Consider the following 12,642-nt stretch of genomic DNA (forward strand, 5'->3'; position numbering starts at 1 on the left):
CCCCAAAATCACACAACACGCACAGATGCAGGCGGGAGCGAGCAGCAGCAGCAGAGCGCGCGCGCGCACACACAACCGTTTTGGAGAGGGGTGTTTATTGTGAAGATCAGGCCGGCCGCAACGATGCCTTTGTGCTGTCGCCGGAAGAAAAGAGGGGGATTTCGGAGGGCAGGTTTCCGTGGGGTTAGTGTCCAGTTTATGTCGCCGAGAGAGGAAACAGGAGGTAGGGGGCGCGGAGACTGGAGAGCGGATGGCCAAGCCGAAGGGTTCCCCTCTCCCGGAGAAGCCCGGCACGTCGGGGAGCTTTTGCGCAAGAGAACAAAGTGACACAAACAAAGCGAAAGCGTGAGTCTTTCCAAAAACGTGGCCTCTCAGGAAATGCAGCTGTGTTGTTGTTGTTGTTGTTTAAAGAAATAACAATGGAATGAACAAGTCGAGAACGGAGAGAGGTGAGAATCGTTATTAGTATTTGGCTTCCTCTGCGCTCCTGCAAAATCCTCGCACGGCTGGAAAAGTGTTAAGTTCAGGTAACCAGACAGACGACTGGGTCCCCCCCCTTCTTTTTTCCCCCCAATCAATTTCTTTCCCTACGTTTTAACTGTAGATGGCGTCTGAAGCTTTTTCCCTGATAGCAAGGACTATCCAGATATGCAAAAAAAAACCCAAAACCACGACGAGGGAGCATTTAACTTCAGAGGGTCAGCAAGGAGCTCCAACAACAACAAAAAGATGAAAAATATAATATATATAGATATAAATATATATGTATATACAAATACACACAGAGAAAAATAGAAAGACGCTATTTGGTCATCGATTTCTTTACTCCTCTCTCTCTCTCTTTTTTTTTTCTTTTGCGGGAGGGAAAACGTTCCTAAATTGAAAGGCACCGTCCACCACCGGGAAAGAGAGAGGTGCGCGAAGATCCACGCGCCCGAGACGACGGCTCTCGTGTGCGCGCGCCCTCCCTCGCGCGTGTTTCCTTTGATCAGACAAAAAGTGCAATCAAGGACAGGCGCGGATCAATGCTCTTCCATTTCGCGCGGGGCTGATTTGCTTATTTATCTCCGACAAGTGTGGGGGGAGAAAATCCCTTCGCTTTTCAGCAAATCCTGGAGCGCGACGCGCCTGCAGCGACGATGATGATGATGATGGTAGTGATGATGCAAAAGCAGCAGCAGCATGAAAGGCGAATACTTAACAATAGTAGCTCTGCAAGAGAGGAGACCTCCTTTCGCCGGCTTCCTCTTTGTCCCTCCTTTAGAGAGTCCTGAGATGCGGAGGAGATGCTGCTACTTTAAAGATGCACGTTGAATATGTGCGTGTGTGTAGAATATATATATATATATATATGTATATATACTCAGTTATTTCAGGCGTCGATCTCTCTTAATTCCTGGAGGTAGGAGGAGGAGGTAGGGAGGGAAAGGGATGGCCGAGCCAATCCCTTTCAGCAAGGCATCATCTTCCCCACCACGTATTAATAGCTACTTACGTGCGCTGGGAATTCTCTCGCTGCGTCTCTACTTACTGGGTGTCACAAACGGCGGCGGCTGCAGCAGCTCCAGCGCATTTACGCCGACCCGGAGCGCACAGGCAGGCGAGCAGGCTGGCTGGCTGGCTAAGAGACTGACTGCCTGCCCAGTCCCCGCCGCCGCAGAGCCGACTGGCTCCGCGGAGAGGGCCCGCCCCGAGCCCCGAGGTGCCTCCCCATTGAGCCGGCGAAGCGCCAATCACACGAGCAAAGCCTGCCCAAGCCTCTCCCTCCCCTTCCCTCTTTCCACTCATTCAATGAGCCGGCTGCAGGGTAAACAAGGTAAAATATCCTTCCGCAGCGCGAGCTGTGAAATAGGAGCTTTTGTGAGCCGTGGCGGCTGCTGCTGCTGCTGCTACTACAGCTAGTGACAAGTTGTGGCGTTGCACTGACCTCTGGTTGTTTCCGTTTAAGCCTCAGTTTGCAGTGTGTTTGGAGGGGATTTTCTCTTTATCTCTCCTCCCGGCATCCTCGTGCATCTCTACATCGAGGGTTTCCTTCTTCTTTTTTTAATGAAGAACTTGGTTATATAAACGTCGAAATGTTATAATGAAAAGCCTGGCTTCCTCACCCGAAATGATCGTCGGAATGCAACAATCCGTGCCAAGTATACCGCAATGCAACACTTGACATAAAATTTCCCAGTGGCAGTTGCATGGTAAGGGGACGTTCACTCAGGGAAGCTTGCACACATAAGTGGCTGCTCCCTATGTGTCCAAGCACCCACAAAATTCCCCGTGAAGGGGCCGGGCACCCACACATTTTGGCGCCAGGATCATGCACACAGCCCCGGGCACCCATGCTGGTGGGGCCAAACTGGCGCTCCTACTTCCACACAAACCCATAGAGAGGGGATGCTCAGCTGCTTCTCATAGAATCACCGAGTTGGAAAGGTGATCTGGTCCATCCACTTGCAGTGCAGGAATCTTTTGCCCCATGTGGGGCTCAAACCCGTGAGCCTGAGATTCAGAGTCTCATGCCCTACCAATTGAGCTATTTTACACTTGGAGAGCTAGTGGCTGAACGACAACCTTTGAAACGTAAGGGCACTTCCAGGCAGTCCACCCACCCAGGATCGCAGCACCAGGAAGGAGAGTCCCCAAAATTCAGGCTCGTCATATGCCAGAAAATGTCATGGCTTTGGGGTGTAAAAATGCCATAGGGGGAGTTTGCTCAAAAGCTCAACAACTTTGCGGGTGTCAGGGATTGTACTTTTTGAAATATGACACCCCTAAAGAAAAATGCAGCCAGCACCTTCTGCCCCTAAACAACACAGTTTAATGTGATCAGCATGACTGCAGGGCTGTACATAGCTACCCCATCAAAGAAAAGAAAACCCAGTCTCTGCTTGATTATTTTTCTCATTCTCTGGCTCCATCTATGATAATTTCCCTTAAATAAACTTCAAGGCCTTCTCATTCACTTGCCACAGCAAGGAGGGTCCATTAATCACCCAGGCACACCTGGTTCCCTTTCTGAATGTGCTCCTCTGCTTTCCCTCTCCACTACATGCACAGGAGCACTGCTACACAACAACAACAACAACAACAACTTGGCACATCATACTAGAATAGCTGTAAAAGCCCTGTTTTTTCTGGAATAAATGGGCTTACAACACAACCTTTACCATGTTTATTCCGAAGCCCTACCAAATTCATTGGGGTGAACTCCCGGTTAAGTGGGGTTGAAGTTGTAGTCTTACTCTGTGGCAGAATCCATCAGCACCCAGCAACTTAAAGGAAAAGAGTTCAGGATGTTTTCTACTAACCACTCTGGCTTAGCCCTTTAAAAGTAGTGAGCCACCCTGAAGGTGAGGGAGGGAGAAACCATTCCCTTGTCGCTTTCTTTCACTGAAGTTAATAATCCTTCACTTTTTCAGCTTTTTTTTTTAAAAAAAAGTTATAAAAATGATCTTACTTTATAATAACAATGTGTTTGTGTTGTCATGGTGCAGTTTTCTTGGTCACCAACAGGTGGTGCTATGAACTACAGCATGGCCAGAGCTGGTGAATGGACAGCCTCAAGTGGCCAGAGATGAGATAGGCACACAGAAGCGTTGGCTGGCCTCTAGATGCACAGCAGTCGTGGCGGCATGAGACAAAAAGGGGAGGCTTAAGCGGCCCTTCAAGCCCCTATCACTGCTGCCACTTGTGGAAGGAGGGGAACGAAGGGGAGGAAGTCTCCCCCTCCCCAGCCTATCCTGCTGCTGTGGGAGCAAGAGGAAAAAGCTTGCATCCTTCCCTTGGTTTCCACAGTGGCAGGGAGGACAAAGGAGAGAAATAAGCTACTTTCTTGAGTTTTCTTGGCAGAAGGCACACAGGACCCCACAAGGGTAGAGTGGGCAGGGGAGGGAATTGGTGAGCAGAGTAAGCAGTGGGGCAGACCCTAGTCAAGGAATAAAAGCAATGCATATTTTAGAAGACATCTGAAGTTTTAATGTTTGATGTTTTATTGTATTTTTAATACTTTGTTGGACATGGCCCAGAGCAGCTGGGAAAACCGAGTCAGATGGGTGGGGTATAAATTATTATCATCATCATCGTCATCATCATCATCATCATCATTATCATCATATTAGGCTACAACATGAAGTGCAATATTTTCTCTCTTTGTAGATTACAGAAGTTCCATGACTTTGCTCAAAGCAGCAAAAGATCTCTTAATACAGCCATAAAACTTAATTTAACTATTTAAAATATTATTATTTTTAAGCTGGAAGAGATACGCGGGATTCATAGCCTGTAGTGACCAGAGCTGGATCTGCTGCCACTGCCTTTTATATTGGCCCTGCTCTTGTGCTCTTAACAGCAGTCTGACCCATGGAAATTAATTTGGTGTCAATTTTTCTGCTACTTATCTTCATGGCTGGAAAGACTTTTGCTGTTTAATCTCTGTGTCAGGCCGTCACTGAGCAGGGCCAGTAAAAACCAAAAAATGGCAGGGAAGTGGAACTCTAGCATATTGCAGGTGCAGGGAAGGCAGTGGAGAAAGAGTGAATATCAAATAAAAATATTCATAAAATGATGATTCGTTTGAAGAGTAATTTATTGTTATTATTACTTCATTGGGGGAAATATCCAGCAAACCAATATAAATCAAAACTAGATGGGTGGCAGAATGGATTTTTTGATTAGTTTTATAAAGTGTGAAAGCAATTTTCTTCCAACTTGAAAGCGTAGATTGGAATCCCTTTGAAAACTCTGCAAGGCTGTATGGTAGATAAAAAAAAAATGTTAGGAAGTTTCATGGAGGCAAGGTCAAGGGACCTTAACAAATTCTAAAATGGCCTTGATTCGGGACATTTTATCCAGGGAATGCATGTCAATTTAATAGTCTTTCTTTTCTTACTCATTTTCTTAGGAAAAAAACGCAAGACATATGCACAATCATCTAAAAAACAACAACATGCTATTGAAATATGCTTTATCTCTGGGGAGAAAAGACAGCATAGGTCAATCACAATAAATTAAAAGGCTTAGCCAACACAAAATTATTTTGCCCATTATAGTTCAGAACTGGGGAACCCGTGACTTGTAATATGTTGCTGCTGTTGGTTTTGTTTCTATTATTATTATACCACCCTTCATCACTGCTCTTTTCAGGCATTTAAATGGGTAAGCACATAGGCTGGTGCCTTATACCTAGTCTTATACCATCTGGCTCAGTATCAAGGACCACCTCTCTCAATATTAACTGCCTCGGACTCTGCATTCATCCTCTAAGGCCTTTCTTTGTGTGCCTCCTCCATGTGAGGTCCGGAGGTTGCAATACAAGAACAGGCCTTCTCTGTAGTGGCTCCCATAGCTGTCAACTTACAGATTTGAAAATAAGGGACCAGCAGCCTCAAAAATAAGGGATCCGCAGCCAAAATAAGGGATTTTACTTAGCTTATATAGAAATCCACCACTGATAGAGCCATGCTGCTTTGGCTGCCACTGACTGTGTTTTGCAGGGTGTTGGACTAGATGATCCTAAGGGTCAAGAACTCCGACCAAGAAGAGTGGCAGACAAAACTGATGAACCAGGTCGAGATGGCAAAGCTTACAGGCAGAATTAGAAACCAGGAAGAGGACCTCTTTAATAAAGAATGGGGAAAGTTTATAATTTATTTGAAAAGCTATTGTAAAGAGTTACATACATTGGTAGGATTGACAGAAAACTTGTAGTAAAAAATTGAACTATGGATGGACAAATGATTTATAAAAAATAGAGTTATGAAAGGGATGCAGAGGGGGAAATCACTACATTAAGACGCTGCACTGGTTGGAGGGTATACTAAGCATCATGTTGGGGCTGCCGTCGTCCTGGTGCGAGGAGTTCCATCAGCCCTTCACCGCCCGAGAGAGGGAGGGAAGGAGAGAGACTCTCGCCCACGCCGCCCACGAGCCTGGCATGAGGCGGTTGTGGGGCCACGGCGGCCACTGAAGCACCACCCTTCTGTGTCCCTCCCCATCCCCTCCTCTTCCTCCTCCCTCAGGCCGCCTCCTCAGTCGCTGCCGCTGCCGCCTCCGGCTTCCTCTGGCAGCGCGGTGGAAGTCTCGCAAGAGAGGGGCTGCCTGCCAGCCTACCACCCGTCTCCTCACGACGCGCCCCTGAGGGGGGAAAGGGAGAGACGGAGACACGGCAGCTCGTGCACGCTATCGCTCTCGCTCTCTCGCGGCGGAGGACCCCGCGCCACTGCTTCCCTCCTGAGCCGGGCAAGCTTGAAATCCGGGAAGTTTAAAGGACATCATCAATCCAGGACAGCAGTGGGAAACTGCGCTGGGATAAGGGAGTTTCCCACCAAATAAGGGACGGTTGACAGCTATGTGGCTCCCCATTTGTGGAATGCTCTCCCCAGGGAGGTTCGCCGGGCGCCTTCATTATATATAATTTAGGTGCCATGCAGAAATGTTCCTCTTCAATACCTTTTGGCTGATTAACATTCTACAGCCTTTTAAATTTGTCTGTAGGAAGGGGGGTTGTTATTGTTGTGCTGTTTTGTCTTTAATTATTTACTTTTTCCAGCCCTACCTGGGAGCTTCAGGGATTGCATGTGGGGCCTTCTGCATTGCAAAGCTCTACCACTGAGCAACAGCCCTTGCCGCAAACTCCTCCCACCTGCCAATTCTCTCCTGCAACCACCTCCTCACCTCCCAGGGCTACAGCTGGGGACTTCCAGAGAAGATGCTGGCAACTCCTTATGCAGAGATTTTGAGTCGGAGGTGGGGTGGGAACCAAGCAAATACAGTGGTACCTCTGGTTGTGAACAGGATCTGTTCTGGAGGCCCGTTCTCAACATGAAAAGCCCACAACCTGAAGCGCCGTATCTGCGCAGGTGTGCGGTGCAATTTAACGCTTCTGCGCATGCGTGAGCGGCGAAACCCAGAAGTAACCCTTTCCGGTACTTCTGGGCCGCTGCGGGACGCAACCTGAAAAAACATAACATGAAGCAAACATAACATGAAATATGACTGTAGTCGCATCCTGCTGCTTAGCCAGACTTAAAAGCTTGCGCACTGCTCATTCCTCTTAAGAATAAATAAATCCGGAGGGTGCTGTTTAATAGAAGTGCAAGATTTACAGTGGCGTGCTGCATGACAAACAAAAATTAGATGCGCACAAAGCAGTTTTAGGTTTTGCAGCTGACGAAATGTGGTGTAAAACAGCAAGCCCAGCATTTCAGAAAGCTCTGCCTTTTGTTCCCGTTGTATGGGGGGGCTGCAAGGAAATGAAAGTGATGTGCTGAAGTGACAAGGGATTGTTTCTGCCAATTATTTATCCTGTGCAGTCCTTTTCAGGGGACAGTATCAGATAGTATTCCAGGGGTAGCCAAAGCAATGCCCTTCAGATGAGCCAATGGTCAGGGATGATGGGAGTTGTCGTTCAGCAATGTACTACTATTGGTTACACCTATAGTAGCTCATCGCATTCCCCCCACCCTCCAGCTGCGAGAGTGCAGAAGTGCTTGTCGACTTATCAACTGTCTAAAATAATAATAATGGAGAAAGAAACCTAAGTCTTTAGAAAGGCAGCTAAAGTAAATCAAAGTAATATATAATATAAATTATTTTGATTATGTATTTTGTGATTTATATTCTGAACCACCCTGAGACCTGTGGGTATAAGGTGGTATATAAATTTAATAGATTATTTATTGTTGATTGATTGATTGATATTAATGAAGTGCAGATGAGATCATCAGCCTTTGCCTCAGGTTATGTTCAGCAACCGTACGTTTGGCTGAGGGCTGTTCCAAACCGGCTTCCCAAATTCTCCACATTATTTATTGCGGGTAAAATTGGGGAGATGTTGCCAAATATTCTCACCTCCAGAAAATTCTCTACTTGGAAGTTTTGGCTCGTAAAATGTTAGACGAAACAGCAGGCTAGGCTAGGAGAAGCTAGGAGAAAGGGGTCCAAGCCCATTGCTGGCTTGAGCCACCTTCAACAGTATCGAAACGGGGTCCACAGAGAGCTCAGAGACAAACATTCAAACAGAAATGACTGGACAATTGTTTCCCAAGAAATTTTGGCTCAGCCCAACTTGAAATGAAATGAGAAGACTGGCTTGTGCTACTGGGATATACCAAATGAATCTTCTAACTTTATTTCTGTTAGTTCCAGATCTGATTAGTCATTTGCTGTGTGATTTTGGGCATAACCACTATGACAATGGAGATATCATGAAGGGAGCTGGGAATTAAATTATCAACATAATTAGGCGTGCCAAATATGAAAATGTTTATTTTATGTGTCATAAATACATCTTTTTTATATATATAAAAAAGGAGGAAAATGAAGAATGAGGCCTTGTAATTAATGCTCTGCTGCCAGAATGATGCAACAGTTAGTTTATTAAAAAAAAAACAAAAAACCCCAAAGCCCTACTGTCTCTGAATAGCTAACTCTGCACTCTGACGCTTGCCAAACTGTGATGTTGGCAGATTTCCAAACCAAGCAGGTCCAGAAAAAGCGAAGACTCCAAGAGTGACCTGCTGCCAGCTCAATGATTTTAACTCCAGGAGCTGACAGCAACAGTGACCTAGCAGAACATAGTGCAGATTAAAATAGTCAGAGAACTTCCCGAGCGCATGCACTGCATACAAGAGGTCCCAGGTTTAATATGCAGGTATAGCTGGTCAAGACTCCCGTCTGTCTGAAATTCTGGAAAGCTGCAGCAAACAGTAACAGAACTACATGGCCTAATGGTCTGAATCAATAGGACAGTTTCTTAAGATTCGTCTCACAGTCACGTTGGGCGCTTCCTGCCGCAATGTGGAAGAGAGGCGAGAACTGTCCCAAAATAGCGGGACTGTAGGAAGGACATTTTTTTTCCCTCCTCTCAAACATTGGGCAATGTAGCATTCCTAGGAATACAGGAAGTAGCCCTTCACTGAGTCATGCCCTTGATATGTCTAGCCCAGTATTGTCCTTGGCAGTGACTCTCTAGGATTTCAGATCAGAGACATCCACAACGCTAAGAAATGCTCCTTGTTATTGTTCCTGACATCCAGTTTTGAGAGTTCCTGGGGGAAAAGGGCACCAAGGTTCAATTTTAATATTGCACATTTTTCTGTGCATACTTTAAAAGAATCTTAGGTAAAAGTAAAGGGACCCTTGACCATTAGGTCTAGTCGTGGCTGACTCTGGGGTTGCGGTGCTCATCTCACTTTCTTGACCGAGGGAGCCGGCGTACAGCTTCCGGGTCATGTGACCAGCAGGACTAAGCCGCTTCTAGCGAACCAGAGCAGCGCACGGAAACGCTGTTTACCTTCCCGCCGGAGTGGTATCTATTTATCTACTTGCACTTTGACGTGCTTTCGAACTGCTAGGTTGGCAGGAGCTGGGACCGAGCAATGGGAGCTCAGCCCGTCGCAGGGATTCGAAACGCCAACCTTCTGATCGGCAAGTCCTAGGCTCTGTGGTTTAACCCACAGCGCCACCCATGTCCCAAAAGAATCTTAAGTGTGCACATTTAATAAGAGAATGAGACAAGCACATAGTAAGCACTAAGCAGAGAGCCAGAATTGGATGCATATTCCTGTCCAGTGAGCACTTGATGGGCAAATCGGGTTAACTGATTAATTTATAATAATGTTTCTATCCTGCCACCCTCTGACAGGAAGATGGGATTTTAAGTGTTGTGTTGAAGAAATTTAAAAATGTCTCTACCTAATTCAACCTTTCTGAAACAATGCGTGAACTGGAACACAGCCATCCTTTGCAATTAACATTTCTCCGAATTTTGCAGTGCAGTACACCAGCAAGTAAAGTGTGCATAAAAATTTGAATAATTATTGAAAACGGCTGTTATGGGGGAGAAGGGTGTTTTGTGGAAGTTTTAATGTTTTGTATGAATCTTTTTTTATACATGGTATAATGCATTTGTTTGTTTTTAATGTAAGTCACTTGGGGACTTTTTAGGTGACTAATAAATTTAAATACTACTAATAAAAATAATACATACATGCAAAGGTGCATTACTTTAGGAGAGATGGCATACAATAATGTGTATATTAGAATAAATCTGTGCTAAAACGCCAGTGAATTTTCATGAGGACTCTAAAAATAAATAAATCACAACCTGATTTGGAAGGGTGGGGACCTGAATGGAAAAAAATGGGAAAATGTCAGGGACTGGACTGAAGAGGAGGGCTGGAGATTGCCCCCTCCTTCTCCTCTGCTTCCCTTGGAAGAACAAAGGACTCTGCAAGAGCAAAGGGCTCAAAGAGTTTGGTTCTTGAGGCCACCTGTACGGCCACGGGCTATTGCTTGGGAAAGAAGGGGAGTGAGCTCAGAATGAGCAACATCACTATGGAGTTAAGGATTGGATTCTTTGTCTTGCAACCTGGTAACTGAATAAAACCATAAATACACACTTTATTGCTTCTTCTTTGATGCTACCGGGGGGGGGGCAGAGAATCCCCCAAACCTGGCAAAAACGAGATACTAAGAGAAACCAACATTTATGGGTTTTTCTATCCCTAGAGTAATTGCTCTAGTTGTATAGGTCCGTATAGTTAAAGCTATGGTTTTCCCAGTAGTGATGTATGAAAGTGAGAGCTGGACCATAAAGAAGGCTGATGCTTTTGAATTATGGTGCTTGAGGAAACTCTTGAGAGTCCCATGGACTGCAAGAAAATCAAACCTATCCATTCTTACGGAAATCAGCCCTGAGTGCTCACTGGAATGACAGATTGTGAAGCTGAGGCTCCAATACTTTGGCCACCTCATGAGAAGAGAAGACTCTCTGGAAAAGACCCTGACCAAGCTGCGGGAGGCAGTGGCAGACAGGAGTGCCTGGCGTGCTCTGGTCCAGGGGGTCACAAAGAGTCGGACACAACTAAACGACTAAACAACAACAACAAGAGTAATTGTTCAAGTGAAGTCTCTGCAGCCTCCTTTGGTCTGTAAGGTCTGCTCTGACACCCTGGTACACATTAACACTGGAACCTTTAGACAAAGCCTAAGATGTGGACTTCTTTTGAGGGCTCATTGTCCCATCACAGAAACGCGCTTTGGCATTTGGTCTGGTATCCCTCAGCCAAGTTAAAGCAATCCTTTGTACTCTGCTTAGACATGAGACACACAGTGCCAAAGTTTCTGTTTGCATGCTTTTTGGAGGATATCAGTAATTCAGGTTCAGTAATTTACCAGCACGCCTATCAGGCAAAAACTGTCTGGCTGAGACAACTCTGTTCCAACAATGTAAGGTCACTGTGGCCTGGAGCTGTGACAATATACGCCTCTGTAAAGAAGAGTATCAAGCTTCAAGGTCAGATATTATCTCCATTTGCCTTCACCTGAGAATGTCTTCTGCCATCAACAGACAACTGCTGTTGCAGGTCTCCCATTTTCAGTTTACAAACTCAAAGTCCATACAACTGATTCTTGGGTATGGTTGCTACCAAAGCAGTATGGGGGTTGTTTTATCTACTCACTTTGTTGGTAATCAATTTTAATTATTAAATAATGACTTGGAATCATAGAATCATAGAGTTGGAAGAGACCACAAGGCCATCGAGTCCAACCCCCTGCCAAGCAGGAAACACCATCAGAGCACTCCTGACATATGGCTTTCAAGCCTCTGCTCAAAGACCTCCAAAGAAGGAGACTCCACCACACTCCTTGGCAGCAAATTCCACGGTCGAACAGCATTTACTGTCAGGAAGTTCTTCCTAATGTTTAGGTGGAATCTTCTTTCTTGTAGTTTGGATCCATTGCTCCGTGTCCGCTTCTCTGGAGCAGCAGAAAACAACCTTTCTCCCTCCTCTATGTGACATCCTTTTATATATTTGAACATGGCTATCATATCACCCCTTAACCTCCTCTTCTCCAGGCTAAACATGCCCAGCTCCCTCAGCCGTTCATCATAAGGCATCATTTCTAGGCCTTTGACCATTTTGGTTGTCCTCCTCTGGACACGTTCCAGTTTGTTAGTGTCCTTCTTGAACTGTGGTGCCCAGAACTGGACACAGTACTCCAGGTGAGGTCTGACCAGAGCAGAATACTGTTCTGGAAAACTGTTCCCTAATTTTTCTTTGTTTACTTATGCAGTAATTATATGGTAATTACTGTGCAAGTGTCAGAAGGGCTATGACAAACAAAGGAATGCTATGCATTATGAACACAATCCCATAAATGTTTACTTGGAAATTAGTTTGACTGAGTTCAATGCTCGCTGCTTCCTACTAAGTGTGTTTAGGATTGCAGCTGAAGTCAAAGGGACAACATAGCCTGCACTCCAAATCCCACTCAGCTAAGAGTAAGCCCCATTCAGTAGGACTTGCTTCTGAGAATACATGGTTAGGATCATGATGTTAGTCATGAATTAAGCCCCATTTATCTCAAAGGAAATTTAGTGCAACTGAGTCTGAACTGGAGCCTTTATATCTAAGTCTTAATAGGTTGAGATTTCATTTCACACTCGAGATCATTTGTTGCTTTCTCCAAAAGCACACTCCACTAGGGATAGGTAAATCTGTCGCAATTTATTATTTTTCCAGTCTCAGAATCATAGAAATTTAGAGTTGGGGAGACCCCAAGGGTCATCTAGCATAGCTGTCAGCTTTCCCCTTTTCTTCAAGGAATCCTATTCGGAATAAGGGAATTTCCCTGAAAAAAAAA

General features: G+C 45.5%; 1 protein-coding gene and 1 long non-coding RNA gene across 2 annotated transcripts in view; both read left to right on the forward strand.

Moving 5' to 3' along the window:
* LOC309367141 (craniofacial development protein 2-like) overlaps window positions 1-12,642 on the forward strand; it is a 476,702-nt gene that overhangs the window by 425,676 nt on the left and 38,384 nt on the right. The gene's annotated exons all lie outside the window — the stretch shown is intronic.
* On the forward strand, window positions 412-798 carry LOC309367347. Its single transcript, XR_014167067.1, has 2 exons — window positions 412-527; window positions 605-798. It is a non-coding gene; the product is annotated as an uncharacterized lncRNA (long non-coding RNA).

The sequence above is a fragment of the Podarcis melisellensis genome, assembly GCF_964234715.1.
Source record: "Podarcis melisellensis genome assembly, chromosome: 3".
NCBI classification, from domain to species: Eukaryota; Metazoa; Chordata; class Lepidosauria; order Squamata; family Lacertidae; genus Podarcis; species Podarcis melisellensis.